Source organism: Giraffa tippelskirchi, chromosome 3 (assembly GCF_054371585.1).
Source record: "Giraffa tippelskirchi isolate mGirTip1 chromosome 3, T2T-mGirTip1v1.2.pri, whole genome shotgun sequence".
NCBI classification, from domain to species: domain Eukaryota; kingdom Metazoa; phylum Chordata; class Mammalia; order Artiodactyla; family Giraffidae; genus Giraffa; species Giraffa tippelskirchi.
Window position 1 is genome coordinate 83,571,084 of NC_137277.1, and position 17,175 is coordinate 83,588,258.

General features: G+C 40.4%; 1 protein-coding gene across 28 annotated transcripts in view; it reads left to right on the plus strand.

Annotated features, from left to right (window-relative positions):
- LOC145543551 (uncharacterized) overlaps positions 1 to 17,175 on the plus strand; it is a 570,959-nt gene that overhangs the window by 278,080 nt on the left and 275,704 nt on the right. For 13 of the 28 annotated variants that reach the window (XR_014080849.1, XR_014080843.1, XR_014080817.1 and 10 more), the window contains one exon: positions 1,136 to 1,213. The exons of 6 other annotated variants lie outside the window; for them this stretch is intronic. The gene's annotated coding sequence lies outside the window, so the exon portion shown is untranslated. Of the gene's footprint in view, positions 1 to 1,135; positions 1,214 to 8,977; positions 9,100 to 14,349; positions 15,387 to 17,175 lie in introns of those variants that run through there. 9 more of the 28 variants (XR_014080839.1, XR_014080833.1, XR_014080831.1 and 6 more) reach the window with 3 other exon arrangements.

The following is a 17,175-nucleotide window of genomic DNA, read 5'->3' on the forward strand; positions in this document are numbered from 1 at the left end:
TGTTGCCATTTTACTTCCTTGCTCAGATCCTCAAGGGTTGTCCATTATCTAAAAATCAAATCCAAAGTCTTTGATCTGACATTCAGGAGACTTTTTATGAATTCAGTCAAAACTCCATTTTCTAACCTAGCCACCACTATTGCCAACATAATCTCTCTGCTCCTGTCAAAATAGTTCTACTGCTATTAGCACCGCTAACACCACCATCAAACCAAGCAACAATAGCTAACATTTATTGAGAGTTTATATGTGTGAGGCACTATGCTAAATGCCTCAAATTCATCACCTCATTTACTCCTCATAACATCCTTGTAGGGCTGTTATCATCCTCATTATATAGACAAGAAAACCAAGAATTACAAAAAGTTAAGTAACTCATGTCCAAAGGGCTTGTAATTGGAGGAGATACAAATTGAATCTAGAGCTGTCTATGCTGATAGACTATAAATTCTGTGAAAGCAGAGACTCTCTAACTCTTCAGTGCTTAGCTTAGTGTCTGTACCATATGATCAATAAATATTTTTAAATGGATATTAAATAATATCAATTGCATCATCTTAACTGTTGTAATCCCGTATTCTTATTGTCCTCTAAATATATCTTTGTTCACTCCTATTTTCATGCACTTTTTAACCCTGTTACCTCCATTTTGAATATCCATACTATCATCTCTCTCTCTAAATCCTACCCCATTTTCAAGGTGCTCACAGAGTCCAGGCATCCTTTACAGATTTTCCCTAGTAAACCAGTCCTTCTCTGAATTCCTGCAGAATTATTTTCTTTTCTACTCATTTTATTTTCATCAATTTTGCTTTGTATGATTCCTTAATTTTTTATGTTTTTTCACCCAAAGGAGATTATCAGCCCCTCGAGAGGACAGACTTTGAGCTAACTTTAAGTAATTAACACAGTGTTAAATGAATGGATATTTGAATGTCAAAGAAGGTTAAAAGTTCTAAAAGGAAAATGCAATTTACTCACAGTTGTCAGTGATTCTCTGACATTTGAATCATTCTTTATGACTAACTAGTAGTGTGTAGTTAGGGTAATCCTAATGGTCAGATAAAAAACTCCACAATTTCATTGTCTTAACACACTGGAAATTTATTTTTCATTCATTTAACATTTAATACAGGTGAGTGGCCTTCCTCTGCTAAGTGATTTCATCCTGTGGTTCTGTATCCTGACAAGAGGAGGGAAGCTGGAGAGAAAGGTCAGAGAAGTTTCATCCTCTTCTTATCTGCCTTAGCTTTGAAGTAACACATCGCTTTAGCTTACATTTCACTGGAAAGAACCAATGGTATGGTCCCTCCTAGAAACAGGAGGTAGAAAAATGAGTCCCGGGCTGCAACAATGCCATGAAAGGAGAAGGATGGATGGTGGTAGACTTAGCCACCTCTGCTATGACTAGTTAGTGAATATTTCTTATTTCCAAGGATGACAATGTATATTTCAATCAACCTTTTATAAAATACAGGTTTGATTTCTGAATCACAGACCATGGCACTTAAAAAATTCCTAATATAATCCGCAAACAGTTCTTGGAAAGTACCACATGAATAGATGGGCATTCATGAACTTGTTTTAATGCTGTTAATTGTAAAGCAATATGTATGTCTGTGGCCTCTAAATCATACCCTAAAGGCAGCTGCAGAGGAGTCAGTGATGCAATAGAACATGCCTCTCTAATTTTTAAGGCATTTTATTTCTCCCTCTAGATCATTGGAACCGAGCTGAAAACTGAACAAATTTATAGACATTTAGAGCTTAGAAATAAGCTTAGAGACCAGCAAGCCTCAATAGTTCCCAAACTTTTCATCACTGAGGTCCTTCTTTATTGTTCTTTGACTATCTGCTCTAAACCCCGTATTGTGAAAGATGTTCACCTGTCATATTTCCATTAAGAAATAAAAAACAGCTCATATTTATTGAATGCTAACTATATGCAGAAAATATGCAAAGTGCTTTATGTTATTGTGTTTAAGTCTCATGAGAACTCAATAGAATAAAAATTATTATTCCCATTTTTAAACTGAAAAAAATTAAGGTTCAGAGAGGTGATGTTGACTTACCTAAGGTAAGCATAAAACCGAGCATTTGATAGGAAAGATCATGGGACTTGAACACAATTCTCACACTAGAACTCAAGTTCATCAGCATTACACTGCACTGCCTTTTAAATTAGGTAGCATCTGTTTTTCTGAGAGTTTTGATAAGCATGCTGCTGCTTCTGCTGCTAAGTTGCTTTAGTTGTGTCTGACTCTGTGTGACCCCATAGATGGCAGCCCACCAGGCTACCCCATCCCTGGGATTCTCCAGGCGAGAACACTGGAGTGGGTTGCCATTTCCTTCTCCAATGCATGAAAGCGAAAAGGGAAAGTGAAGCCACTCAGCCATGTCCGACTCTTAGCGACCCTAAGGACTGCAGCCTACCAGGCTCCTCCGTCCATAGGATTTTCCAGGCAAGAGTACTAGAGTGGATTGCCATTGCCTTCTCCATTTGATAAGCATAATTGGATAATATAATCAAAATTAAAGGAAGTGGGTGGACACAATCAAAGTGTCCAACAGCAAGATGAATAAACCAAATGTGATGTATACATACAGTGGAATATTATTCAGCCATAAAAAGAAATGAAGTTCTTTTTTTTAAAATTTATTTATTTATCTATTTTTTACTTTACAATATTGTGTTAGTTTTGCCATATATTGACATGAGTCCACCATGGGTGTACATGTGTTCCCCTTCCAGAACCCCTCGGCCCACCTCCCTCCCCATCCCATCCCTCTGGGTCATCCCAGTGCACCAGCCCTGAGCACCCTGTATCATGCATCGAACCTGGACTGGCGATTCATTTCACATATGATAATCTATATGCTTCAATGCCATTCTCCCATATCATCCTGCCCTCATCCTCTCCCATAGAGTCCAAAAGACTGTTCTATACATCTGTGTCTCTTTTGCTGTCTCACATACAGGGTTATCTTTACTGATTTACTAAATTCCATATATACGCATTAGTATACTGTATTGGTGTTTTTCTTTCTGGCTTACTTCACTCTGTATAAAAGGCTCCAGTTTCATCCACCTCATTAGAACTGATTCGAATGTATTCTTTTTAAAGGCTGAGTAATATTCCGTTGTATATATGTACCACAGCTTCCTTATCCATTCGTCTGCTGATGGACATATAGATTGCTTTCATGTCCTGGCTATTATAAACACTGCTGTGATGAACATTGGGATACATGTGTCTCTTTCAATTATGGTTTCCTCGGTGTGTATGCCCAGAGTGGGATTGCTGGGTCATATCGCAGTTCTATTTCCAGTTTTTTCAGGAATCTCCACACTGTTCTCCATAGTGGCTGTACTAGTTTGCATTCCCACCAACAGTGTAAGAGGGTTCCCTTTTCTCCACACCGTCTCCAGCTTTATTGCTTGTAGACTTTTGGATAGCAGCCATTCTGACTGGTGTGAAATGGTACCTCATTGTGGTTTTGATTTGCATTTCTCTGATAATGAGTGATGTTGAGCATCTTTTCATGTGTTTGTTAGCCACCTGTATGTCTTCTTTGGAGAAATGTCTGTTTAGTTCTTTGGCCCATTTTTTGATTAGATCGTTTATTTTTCTTAAATTGAGCTGCAGGAGTTGCTTGTGTATTTTCAAGATTAATTCTTTGTCAGTTGCTTCGTTTGCTATTATTTTCTCCCATTCTGAAGGCTGTCTTTTCACCTTGCTTATAGTTTTCTTTGTTGTGCAAAAGCTTTTAATTTTAATTAGGTCCCATTTGTTTATTTTTGCTTTTATTTCCAATATTCTGGGAGGTGGGTCATGGAGGATCCTGCTGTGATTTATGTCGGAGAGTGTTTTGCCTATGTTTTCCTCTAGGAGTTTTATAGTTTCTGGTCTTATGTTTAGATCTTTAACCCATTTTGAGTTTATTTTTGTGTATGGTGTTAGAGAGTGTTCTAGTTTCATTCTTTTACAAGTGGTAGACCAGTTTTCCCAGCACCACTTGTTAAAGAGATTGTCTTTTCTCCATTGTATATTCTTGCCTCCTTTGTCAAAGATAAGGTGTCCATAGGTGCGTGGATTTATCTCTGGGCTTTCTATTTTGTTCCATTGATCTATATTTCTGTCTTTGTGCCAGTACCATACTGTCTTGATGACTGTGGCTTTGTAGTAGAGCCTGAAGTCAGGCAGGTTGATTCCACCAGTTCCATTCTTCTTTCTCAAGATTGCTTTGGCTATTTGAGGTTTTTTGTATTTCCATACGAATTGTGAAATTATTTGTTCCAGTTCTCTGAAAAATACTGTTGGTAGCTTGATAGGGATTGCATTGAATCTAGATTGCTTTGGGTAGTATACTCATTTTCACTATATTGAGTCCTCCGATCCATGAACATGGTATATTTCTCCATCTATTTGTGTCCTCTTTGATTTCTTTCACCAGTGTTTTATAGTTTTCTATATATAGGTCTTTTTTCTTTGGGTAGATATATTCCTAAGTATTTTATTCTTTTCATTGTGATGATGAATGGAATTGTTTCTTTAATTTCTCTTTCTGGTTTCTCATTGCTAGTGTATAGGAATGCAAGGGATTTATGTGTGTTAATTTTATATCCTGCAACTTTACTATATTGATTGATTAGCTCTAGTAATTTTCTGGTGGAGTCTTTAGGGTTTTCTATGTAGCGGATCATGTCATCTGCAAACAGTGAGAGTTTTACTTCTTCTTTTCCAATCTGTAGTCCTTTTATTTCTTTTTCTGCTCTGATTGCTGTGGCCAAAACTTCCAAAACTATGTTGAATAGTAGTGGTGAGAGTGGGCACCCTTGTCTTGTTCCTGACTTTAGGGGAAATGCTTTCAATTTTTCACCATTGAGGATAATGTTTGCCGTGGGTTTGTCATATATAGGTTTTATTATGTTGAGGTATGTTCCTTCTATTTCTGCTTTCTGGAGGGTTTTTGTCATAAATGTATGTTGAATTTTGTCCAAGGCTTTCTCTGCATCTATAGAGATAATCATATGGTTTTTATCTTTCAATTTGTTAATGTGGTGTATTATATTGATTGATTTGCGGATATTGAAGAATCCTTGCATCCCTGGGATTATTTGGTCATGATGTATGATCTTTTTAATATGTTATCGGATTCTGTTTGCTAGAATTTTGTTAAGGATTTTTGCATCTATGTTCATCAGTGATATTGGCCTGTAGTTTTCCTTTTTTGTGGCATCTTTGTCAGGTTTTGGTATTAGGGTGATGGTGGCCTCATAGAATGAGTTTAGAAGTTTACCTTCCTCTGCAATTTTCTGGAAGAGTTTTAGTAGGATAGGTGTTAGCTCTTCTCTAAATTTTTGGTGGAATTCAGCTGTGAAGCCACCTGGTCCTGAGCTTTTGTTGGTTGGAAGATTTCTGATTACAGTTTCAATTTCTGCACTTGTGATGGGTCTGTTAAGATTTTCTATTTCTTCGTGGTTCAATTTGAAAAGTTGTACTTTTCTAAGAATTTATCCATTTCTTCCAAGTTGTCCATTTTATTTGCATATAGTTGTTGATAATAGTCTCTTATGATCCTTTTATTTCTGTGTTGTCTGTTGTGATCTCTCCATTTTCGTTTCTAATTTTGTTGATTTGATTCTTCTCCCTTTTTTTCTTGATGAGTCTGGCTAATGGCTTGTCAATTTTATTTATCTTCTCAAAGAACCAGCTTTTGGCTTTGTTGATTTTTGCTATGGTCTCTTTTGTTTCTTTCGCATTTATTTCTGCCCTAATTTTTAAGATTTCTTTCCTTCTACTAACCCTGGGGTTCTTCATTTCTTCCTTTTCTAGTTGCTTTAGGTGTAGAGTTAGGTTATTTATTTGACTTTTTTCTTGTTTATTGAGTTAAGCCTGTATTGCTATGAATCTTCCCCTTAGCTCTGCATTTACAGTGTCCCATAGGTTTGGGGTTGTTATGTTTTCATTTTCATTCATTTCTATGCATATTTTGATTTCTTTTTTTATTTCTTCTGTGATTTGTTGGTTATTCAGCAGCATGTTGTTTAGCCTCCATATGTTGGAATTTTTAAATAGTTTTTCTCCTGTAATTGACATGTAATCTTACTGCATTGTGGTCAGAAAAGATGCTTGGAATGATTTCAATTTTTTTGACTTTACCACGGCTAGACTTATGGCCCAGGATGTGATCTATTCTGGAGAAGGTTCCATGTGCACTTGAGAAAAAGGTGAAATTCATTGTTTTGGGGTGAAATGTCCTATAGATATCAATTATGTCTAACTGATCTATTGTATCATTTAAAGTTTTTGTTTTCTTGTTAATTTTCTGTTTAGTTGATCTATCCATAGGTGTGAGTAGGGTATTAAAGTCTCACACTATTATTGTGTTATTGTTAATTTCCCCTTTCATACTTGTTAGCAATTCCCTTACATATTGCAATGCTCCTATGTTGGGTGCATATATATTTATAATTGTTATATCTTCTTCTTGGATTGATCCTTTGATCATTATGTAGTGTCCATCTTTGTCTCTTTTCACAGCCTTTGTTTTAAAGTCTATTTTACCTGATATGAGTATTGCTACTCCTGCTTTCTTTTGGTCTCTATTTGCATGAAATATCTTTTTCCAGCCCTTCACTTTCAGTCTGTATGTGTCCCTTGTTTCGAGGTAGGTCTCTTGTAGACAACATATATAAGGGTCTTGTTTTTGTATCCATTCAGCCAGTCTTTGTCTTTTGGTTGGGGCATTCAACTCATTTACATTTAAGGTAATTATTGATAAGTATGATCCCATTGCCATTTACTTTATTGTTTTGGGTTTGAGATTATATACCCTTTCTGTGTTTCCTGTCTAGAGAAGATCCTTTAGTATTTGTTGGAGAGCTGGTTTGGTGGTGCTGAATTCTTTCAGCTTTTGCTTGTCTGTAAAGCTTTTGATTTCTCCTTCATATTTTAATGAGATCCTTGCTGGTTACAGTAATCAGGGCTATAGATTATTTTCTTTCATCACTTTAAGTATGTCCTGCCATTCCCTTCTGGCCTGAAGAGTTTCTATTGAAGATCAGCTGTTATCCTTATGGGAATCCCCTTGTGTGTTATTTGTTGTTTTTCCCTTGCTGCTTTTAATATTTGTTCTTTGTGTTTGAACTTTGTTAACTTGATTGATATGTGTCTTGGGGTGTTTTGCCTTGGGTTTATCCTGTTTGGGTCTCTCTGGGTTTCTTGGACTTGGGTGATTATTTCCTTCCCCATTTTAGGGAAGTTTTCAACTATTATCTCCTCGAGTATTTTCTCATGGTCTTTCTTTTTGTCTTCTTCTGGGACTCCTGTGATTCGAATGTTGGTGCATTTAACATTGTCCCAGAGGTCTCTGAGGTTGTTCTCATTTCTTTTAATTCTTTTTTCCTTTTTCCTCTATGTTTCAGTTATTTCTATCATTCTATCTTCTACCTCACTTATCCTATCTTCTGCCTCCGTTATTCTACTGTTGGTTCCCTCCTGAGTGTTTTTGATCTCATCTATTGCATTATTCTAGTGCTGCACTCGATATGCCAGCAAATCTGGAAAACTCAGCAGTGGCCACAGGACTGAAAAAGGTCAGTTTTCATTCCAATCCCAAAGAAAGACAATGCCAAAAAATGCTCAAACTACCACACAATCGCATTCATCTCACACGCTAGTAGTAATGCTGAAAATTCTCCAAGCCAGGCTTCAGCAATACGTGAACCGTGAACTTCCAGATGTAGAAGCTGGTTTCAGAAAAGGCAGAGGAACCAGAGATCAAATTGCCAACATCCGCTGGATCATCGAAAAAGCAAGAGAGTTCCAGAAAAGCATCTATTTCTGTTTTATTGACGATGCCAAAGCCTTTGACTGTGTGGATCACAATAAACTGTGGAAAATTCTGATAGAAATGGGAATACCAGACCATCTGACCTGCCTCTTGAGAAATTTGTATGCAGGTCAGGAAGCAACAGTTAGAACTGGACATGGAAAAACAGACTGGTTCCAAATAGGAAAAGGAGTACATCAAGGCTCTATATTGTCACCCTGCTTGTTTAACTTATATGCAGAGTACATCATGAGAAATGCTGGGCTGGAAGAAACACAAGCTGGAATCAAGATTGCTGGGAGAAATATCACTAACCTCAGATATGCGGATGACACCACCCTTATGGCAGAAAGTGAAGAAGAACTAAAGAGCCTCTTGATGAAGGTGAAAGAGGAGAGTGAAAAAGTTGGCTTAAAGCTCAATGCTCAGAAAACTAAGATCATGGCATCTGGTCCCATCACTTCATGGGAAATAGATGGTGAAACAGTGTCAGACTTTATTTTTTTGGGTTCCAAAATCACTGCTGATGGTGATTGCAGCCATGAAATTAAAATACGCTTACTCCTTGGAAGGAAGGTTATGACCAACCTAGATAGCATATTTAAAAGCAGAGACATTACTTTGCCAACAAAGGTCCTTCTAGTCAAGGCTATGGTTTTTCCAGTGGTCATGTATGGATGTGAGAGTTAGACGGTGAAGAAAGCTGAGCGCCGCAAAATTGATGCTTTTGAACTGAGGTGTTGGAGAAGACTCTTGAGAGTCCCTTGGACTGCAAAGAGATCCAGCCAGCCCATCCTAAAGGAGATCAGTCCTGGGTGTTCATTGGAAGGACTGATGTTGAAGCTAAAACTCCAATCCTTTGGCCACCTCATACGAAGAATTGACTCATTAGAAAAGACCCTAATGCTGGGAAGGATTGGGGGCAGGAGGAGAAAGGGACCACAGAGGATGAGATGGTTGGATGGCATCACCCACTCGATGGACATGGGTTTGGTTAAACTCCGGGAGTTGGTGATGGACAGGGAGGGCTGGCGTGCTGCGATTCATGGGGTCACAAAGAGTCGGACACGACTGAGCGACTGAACTGAACTGAACTGATTGCATTATTTATTATATATGGATTCTTTTTTATTTCTTCTAGGTCCTTGTTCAACCTTTCTTGCACCTTCTCAATCCTTGTCTCCAGGTTATTTATCTGTAACTCCAATTTGTTTTCAAGATTTTGGATCATTTTCACTATCATTATTTGGAATTCTTTATCAGGTAGATTCCCTATCCCTCTTTTGTTTGGTTTGGAGGGCATTTATCCTGTTCCTTTACCTCCTGGGTATTTCTCTGCCTTTTCATCTTAGTTATATTGCTGTGTTTGGGGTGGCCTTTCTGTATTCTGGCAGTTTGTGGCTCCTCTTTATTGTGGAGATTCCTTGCTGTGGGTGGGGTTGAATGGGTGGCTTGTCAAGGTTTTCTGGTTGGGGAAACTTGTGTCGGTGTTCTGGTGGGTGGAGCTGGATTTATTCTCTCTGGAGTGCAATGAATTGTCCAGTAATGAGTTTTGAGATATCAGTGTGTTTGGTGTGACTTCGAGCAGCCTGTAGATTGAAGCTCAGGGCTATGTTCCTGTGTTGCTGGAGAATTTGCTTGGTATATCTTAGTCTGGAACTTGTTGGCCCTTGGGTGGTGCTTGGTTTCAGTGTAGGTATGGAGGTGTTTGATGGGCTCCTATCAATTAATGCTTCCTGGATTCAGGAGTTCTCTGGTGTTCTCAGGATTTGGACTTAAGTCCCCTGCCTCTGGTTTTCAGTCTTATTCTTACAGTAGCCTCAAGACTTCTTCATCTATACAGCACCAATGATAAAACATCTAGGTTAATGATGAAAAGTTTCTTCACGGTGAGGGACACCCAGAGAGGTACAGAGAGTTACATGGAGAAGAGAAGAGGGAGAAGGGAGATAGAGGTGACCAGGAGGAGAAGAGGGGAATCAAAAGGGGAGAGAAGAAGCTAGCCAGTAATCACGTCCCTGTGTGCTCTCCACAGTCTGGATCCCTCAGAGATGTTCACGGATTTACACAGAGGAGAGAAGAGGGAGGAAGGAGACAGAGGTGGCCAGGAGGAGAAAAGGGAGAATCAAAAGGGGAGAGACAGATCCAGCCAGTAGTCAGTTCCCTAATTGTTCTCCACTGGCTGGAACACACAAAGAGATTCACAGAGTCGGGTCGAGAAGAAAAAGGGGAGCGGGGAGATAGAAGCAACCTGGTAGAGAAAAAGGAGAGTAGAAAGAGGGAGAGAGCAATCAGGCCAGTGATCTCACTCCCAAGTAAAAATGGGTACTGGAGATTGGGTTCTTGAAGATACGAAGTTGATAACAAATACCAAAAAGCAAAGATTAAAAATCTAGAGTAGAGGTTAGATTCTCAAAAATACAATATTAAAAAAAAATAAAGAAAAGAAAAAAAAAATAACCAGAAACACCAGAGTAACAAAAATTATAAAATATATATATATGAAGTTTGCTTTAAAAACAGGGTCTTTTTGTTTTTGTTTTTGTTTGCAAGGTAATAGTAGGTTATAAAAATGAAAGTTGAAGGAGTAATGGGGGCTTAAAAATTTTTTTAAAAGATCATAACAAAATAATTTTAAAAAATGGTAATAGTAAAAATATATCTAGAACTTTCTCTGGAGCTGTTGCAGATAGTGTGGGGTCAGTTCATTTTCAGATAGTTCCTTGGTCTGGCTTGTACTTCTCAAGGTCTATAGGCCCCTTCCTATGTAGTTGGTGCTAACTACAGGGTTTTAATCTATTGCACCTGTAACTTTCAAAGCAGTTCCCTCTGTTTATTTTAGCTTCTTCTGTTTGCTGGTCTCTTCAGTGTCTAATTTCCTCCCTGACACAAGGGGGGCAGTGGTAGTCACTTTTTTTAGTCTCACTTGTTCAGTCATGCTGTGGGGAGGGAGGAACACTGCAAACAAATATCACTGGTGTGTGCTCATGGTGATTCATCCACACTGGGTTTGCCCCTGCTCATGGCGTGTGCGCTTTCAGTCCACACTGCTCAGGGTCTAGGGTGCTCTGCTGGGAACTGTCTGAGGCTGGCCCCTGAGCTGCCTGTACTTCCCAGGTCTAAGCTGCTCAGGTTCAGGTTCTCGGGTACTCCACAAAGGCACAGACTTGGTTGAGCCTGGGTTTTGTGCCCTTCCCAGGTCCGAGCAGCTCAGGTGACCAGGTGTTTGGCTAGCGTGGTCGGGGGCTGCGACTTTTCCCCTCCTCCATCCCAGCTGCTCAGTTTTCTGGGTGTACAGTGGGCGTCTAGTGTCCGTCTAGTCAGGGCTATGGTTTTTCCAGTGGTCACGTATGGATGTGAGAGTTGGACGGTGAGGAAAGCTGAGCGCCGTAGAATTGATGCTTTTGAACTGTGGTGTTGGAGAAGACTCTTGAGAGTCCCTTGGACTGCAAGGAGATCCAACCAATCCATCCTAAAGGAGATCAGTCCTGGGTGTTCATTGGAAGGACTGATGTTGAAGCTAAAACTCCAATACTTTGGCCACCTCATGCGAAGAGTTGACTCATTGGAAAAGACCCTAATGCTGGGAAGGATTGGGGGCAGGAAGAGAAGGGGACGACAGAGGATGAGATGGTTGGATGGCATCACCGACTCGATGGACATGGGTTTGGGTAGACTCTGGGAGTTGGTGATGGACAGAGGCCTGGCGTGTTGCGATTCATGGGGTCACAAAGAGTCAGATACGACTGAGCGACTGAACTGAACTAACAATGGGCGCACCTTCTCAGGTGCGCCGTGTGTCTCTTCTGGGGAGCTGATCTCTGGCTGCGACCCTCCTGGCAGGTGTCGACCTTCCAGAATCCCCGGAACTCTTGGTTAACAACGAGGTCTACTTGCAGTTTGGTATAGGATGCCTCTCTGGGGCCGTGATTGTGCCCTTCCAGCTCTGGCTGCCCTCCCTGCTTGTTCTCAGCGGGGAATGGGCCAGTCCGCAGCCAGCTAGCTCTGCTCAGTCCTTTGTTCTGTGAGCGGGCCTGGCGGTGTATTAGGTTAAGGCTTTTCACCTGATAGCTATCCCACAGTCTGGGTTGCTATCTCAATCTAGTTCCCTCAGATTGCCCTGGGGCATTCAGGCCCAGTCCTTACCCAAAGCAATGCAGCCCGCCCCTCCCTGTCCAGGCTCCGCTTGCTAGTTGGGGATGCACGCATCTGGGCTGCTGCTCCGCTGGGAGTTGCTGTTAGGTACATAATCTGTGGGTTTTAATTATTTATTTATTTTCCCTCCTGGTTATTTTGCCCTCTGAGATTCCAAGGCTCACCACAGACCCGCCAGAGAGAGTGTTTCCTGGTGTTTGGAAACTTCCCTCTTTTTTAAGTCTCCCTTCCCAGGACAGACCTCCATCCCTACCTCTTTTGTCTCTCTTTTTATCTTTTATATTTTGTCCTACCTCCTTTCGAAGACAATGGGCTGCCTTTCTGGGTGCCTGATGTCCTCTGCCAGCATTCAGAAGTTGTTTTGTGGAATTTGCTCTGCATCTAAATGTTCTTGTGATGAATTTGTGGGGGGAGAAAGTGGTCTCCCCATCCTATTCCTCCACCATCTTAGGATGCCTCCAGAAATGAAGTTCTGATACATGCTACATACAGATGAATCTTGAAAATATTATGCTGAGTGAAATCAGACATAAAAGGACAAATATTATATAAGTCCACTTATATAAAATTTCTAAAATAGGCAAATTCATAAAGACAGAATGTAGATTGGAGTTAACCACAGGCTGAGGGTAAGGGCAGTGGGAAGTTATTGTTCAACCGGCACAGAGTTTCTGTTTGAGATGATGAAAAGGTTTTTAAAATAGATAGTGGAGATGATTATACAACATTGTGAATATAATTGATACTGTTGAATAGTACCCTTAAAAATGTTTGTGCTGTGCTGTGCTCAGTCGCTCAGTTGGGTCCAACTCTTTGCGACCCCATGGACTGTAGCCCACCAGGATCCTCTGTCCATGGGGATTCTCCAGGCAAGAATAATGGAGTAGGTTGCCATGCCCTCCTCCAGGGGAGCTTCCCAAGCCAGAGATCGAACCCAGGTCTCCCGCATTGCAGGCGGATTCTTCACCATCTGAGCCACCAGGGAAGCCCTTAAAATGTTTAATAAGGCAAATTTTATTTATATACTTATTTACCACAATAAAAAAATAAGGAAATTGGACTTTTGGTTTACCTAGATAACCTTATCATGTACTTATGATTTCAGTTTCTCTGTTTCTGTTTTTTTGAGATGTGTTAATAAAATATGTTTCATCTGAATGGTATATCAGGATGGGGGGGTGGGCCTCCAAGCACTCAGCCAGTCCAATGGGAGAACAATGGCCAGCCTCTCACAGTCATGCACTTAGATGATGGCAGAACAGAAACGGGTCTTCTGAATCCCAGCCACATATTATTCTACATGACAAGTATAACATACAACACAGTGCTTTCTGTTAATCATTGTGGTTACCCCAGTAATCTTTTTGGAATCTTGGAATCATACTGATGAATGGCCCTCTAGTCCTTTTCCCTGGCTGTAAGAACAGAGCCAAGGACATCACCACTTCTGATGGCTCCCATCCCACCCCTCCCCAACTCCTTAGAAAAGCATAGAGGACACATCTTGGAGGAAAATAAGAAAGCAGATCAGTAGAAGCCATAGAAATGCCAATTAACGCTCAGTCACTTCAGTCGTGTCTGACTCTTTGCAGCTCCACGGACTGTAGCCCGCTAGGCTCCTCTGTCCATAGGATTTCCCAGGCAAGAATACTGGAGTGGGTTGCCATTTCCTCCTCCGATGGACAATAAAGATGATCATAGATATCAAAAAAGACTGGGGAGACAATGAGACAGAAGGGAGTAGATGATGTCCTGTGCCAGGCCTTCCTCCTGTCCACGAAGGGCAATGAGCAGTTCATGGGGAAAGCCACTGGTTATCATATAAAGTAAGGGACTTACAGGCATTGAATTCAGAGGCTTCCGAGTTCAGAGGGCTTGGCGCTCCTCCAAGAGTTTCTCTCCTTCGCTCCCTCCACCTTCACCTCTCTTGTAGTTGTTTTTCTCCTCTTCCTCCTCCTGCATCCCCTCCTCCTCCTTTCCCTTCTTTCCTCCCTCCCTCCCTTCCTCACTCTTTCCTTCTTTTTCCTTTTTTCCCCCCTTTTCTTTTTCCCATTCCATGAGAGTGTATTTCTGTACTTTGGAAGCACTATTACCTTACTGATGCTGAGAGAAGAGGGTAGGTGGGAGAGGAAGTAGGGAGATGACCAAGAGGGCTATGTGTGTCTTCATTTCCAAAAAAGGGATAAAAGTAAAAGAATACACGATATTCTGTCCACCCCCCTGTATTCCCAAACTACCTCCGAATTTCTTCTCTTTTTCATTACTTTGGAGTTACTTGTTTATGACCAAGCTTTGGTAATTCCCAACTTTGTCTGCCCTAATATATTTGTTTATTGTTTTCTGCCCACCTGTCCCCAGATGCCCTATTGTGAAAGAACTACTATACTGTAAGCTCCTGTCCTGGGCTTGGACAACATTTCAATCATTTCAGTATTCCTGGTGTCCAGAAAAATTCTAGATGCTCAACTCATGGCTATCAACTGAATGGGTGAATATTGTCTGAAAAAAGCATTAAGCTCTGTGATTGGTTTTATGTGTAGCTAATTAAAAGCATGACAGTAAGGAATATTTTAAATAAGGAGCATCCCAGGAAACGAGGAATGCTAGGTCCCAAAGAAACAAGGCACTTTTGAGTTTCTTCTTCAACCTCATGATGTAGTTTCACAGCATGGAGAGGAAGAAAGGCTTTCTGCAGTCCCGTGGAATTATCAAGACTTGGCTTTATTTGCGCTAAAACTTTCATGAAGCTACTACAAATGGAGAATGAGTGGTCACAGTAGGATGAGGAAGTTAGTGGCCAACATAGTAGCCTTTTTCTAAATATAGAGAGAAACAAAATTAAAATTTGAAAAGCTGCTACTGGGGCAGTAGAGCACTTTGGTTACTTTGAAACCAGCATTGAAACAAAGGGGTTGCTCTTTTTGAAAAGCTCTACATCAATAAATTGGAAAACCAGAGTGGAGAGAGTACTGGGGAAGAATGGCTGGTAAACTTTATCTTGCTCATCAACCTTCAGATGAGGCTCTGGTTCTGGCTTCATCCTACAGGAACCAAAGGGCTGCTGATTTGGGTGTAGTGCTAGGTCAGCTGAGCCCAAAGGGTACGTGAGTCCTCCTGCCACCTTGTGCCAAACTGGAAAGCCCTAGATCTGCCTTCCCCACCACTCCCACTCCCTTTGGTTTCCACAGGCCTCTGGGTACAAGCTGGGAGAAATCCTCAGAAAGGTTCTCATGTTCTCTGAGCCTAAGCCCTGGGGGAGGAGGTGGGGAACTGGGCCTCTGTGAAGGGTAAGGGAAGACAATGAGAATATGATGTTCTAAACCTAAACTGTGCCAGCATGCCATTTAAAAACCTTTATTAAAAAAACAAGACAATAAAAGGATACAGACACATGGGGTAAGGAGATGTTTTAGAAAAATGTCCATTTTAGTAACATCTGTAAAATACAAACCACCTAAAAGCAGCAGTTGAACCTTGGTTACATGATATTTTAACTCCACTTAAGGACCAGGATTTCAGCAGCACTAGATGTGATAGAAGGCTGCATTTCCCCCCCTTAGAAGGTAACCCTTCTAATTTTTTTATTATTTTAGCTCTGCTTATGCCAGTCTGTCTGTTCATAGAGTTTGAGGCTCTCTTTCCTAAAGGTTTTGACTCAAAGTGGGAATTCCAGCCTTTCATTATTTCTCTGGTGATGATATCAAATGCCCCAAACATGGATAATCTCAAATTTCTCATATACAGATATAATATGGGGAAAAATCATATTAAACTTCAAAAGGAAAACAGAGCATAAGAGGAGGTTAAAATAACAAACCATAATCTTCTGAGAATCACACAGACCTGCTTTTTTGGGTCCATTCTGTATAATTTTTTCTTTGCCCATTTAAATGTAAACAGGCAAGCCCCATGTCTCCAGGAAGCTTTTTCCTTTTAAAGCAATCTTTAAACAGATACAGGATAGATATTTTGACGCAGAGCCCACATAAAATCCCATATTAGGAATGATACTAAACTTAAAGAATGTTGTAAAATGAGAATGGAAAAAAAAAATGTACAAAATGAATTCCTGCCCATTTACATGCTTTCCGTCAGGCTACTAGATACCAAGCTTCTGTCTTTGTGTTAACACTGCAGATTAGGTCAAGTTTTTACCCCTCTGAGCTCTTTTCCTGTAAATGACGGGTTTTGATGTGAAACAAGCAACATGTCAAAGCGAGTTGAAAGATGTAGGCATTTTATGCCATGTCACAATGACAGGCCGGTGAATATTTGGGCCATTAGGGGCTTATTAGTGAATAAATGACCAGATGGTTCAGTGATGCACGGAGATGGACAGAGCTGGATGCTCCTAATCAGCACTGTCTGTACTTGATGTCAAATCACATGACACAGTAACCCATGGATACCAAGGAAGAGTTACCATTAGCAAGTCAATTTGATATCTGGGTGGTGTAAACAGACTTATAACCGCACTTCAGGGCTGACTCTGTTTTGAGGAAGGAAAATACAGTCGAGTGTTAAAAGGCATACACACAATAAACTCTAGTTGTTCTTTGATAATTATACAGAGAATTTCTATCTTAGTTCTCCCCCTTTATTCTTGAGAAAGGATTGATGCCTAGATACATAAAAGAGAGAGTCAAAAATAAAAAAGTTCAAGCTAAGAATGCATTTAAAATCTAAGTAAAAGGCATATGAAACAGTAACGCTGTGTAGAGAGGGCCATTAGTGAAAAGATGAAGGGCTAGCTTCTTACCTCGCTTTGCAGTGGTATGTGAAAGACAAAGTTTAGACACAGAGCACAAACTATAAACACATGTTACTTGCTTTTGCACACCACACACTTACATCTTTCCTCCCTGTCTCTAGAAATGTTGATAGCCTTAACAGCCACCTTGGGTTTTTCCCGTAGGAACATAGAAAAGTGTTTTTTGAAGAAGAGTGTACGGTTCTTTTCTCCTCATCATTTTCAGTTTTCAGACTGACAAGTATTCCTTACATTGTGAACACTCTCCACCTACTACTAAAGAAACCACTCACTCTTGAAACTTAAAGAAGAAACAGATTGGATATAAGCTCTTAACTGTGGTGTTCCACGAGAAACTAGTGGGTCTGAGGGCACAGATTCAATGCATTATCTATGATGCAAAGTGTTGACAGGCATTTCCTTGCAAGACCACC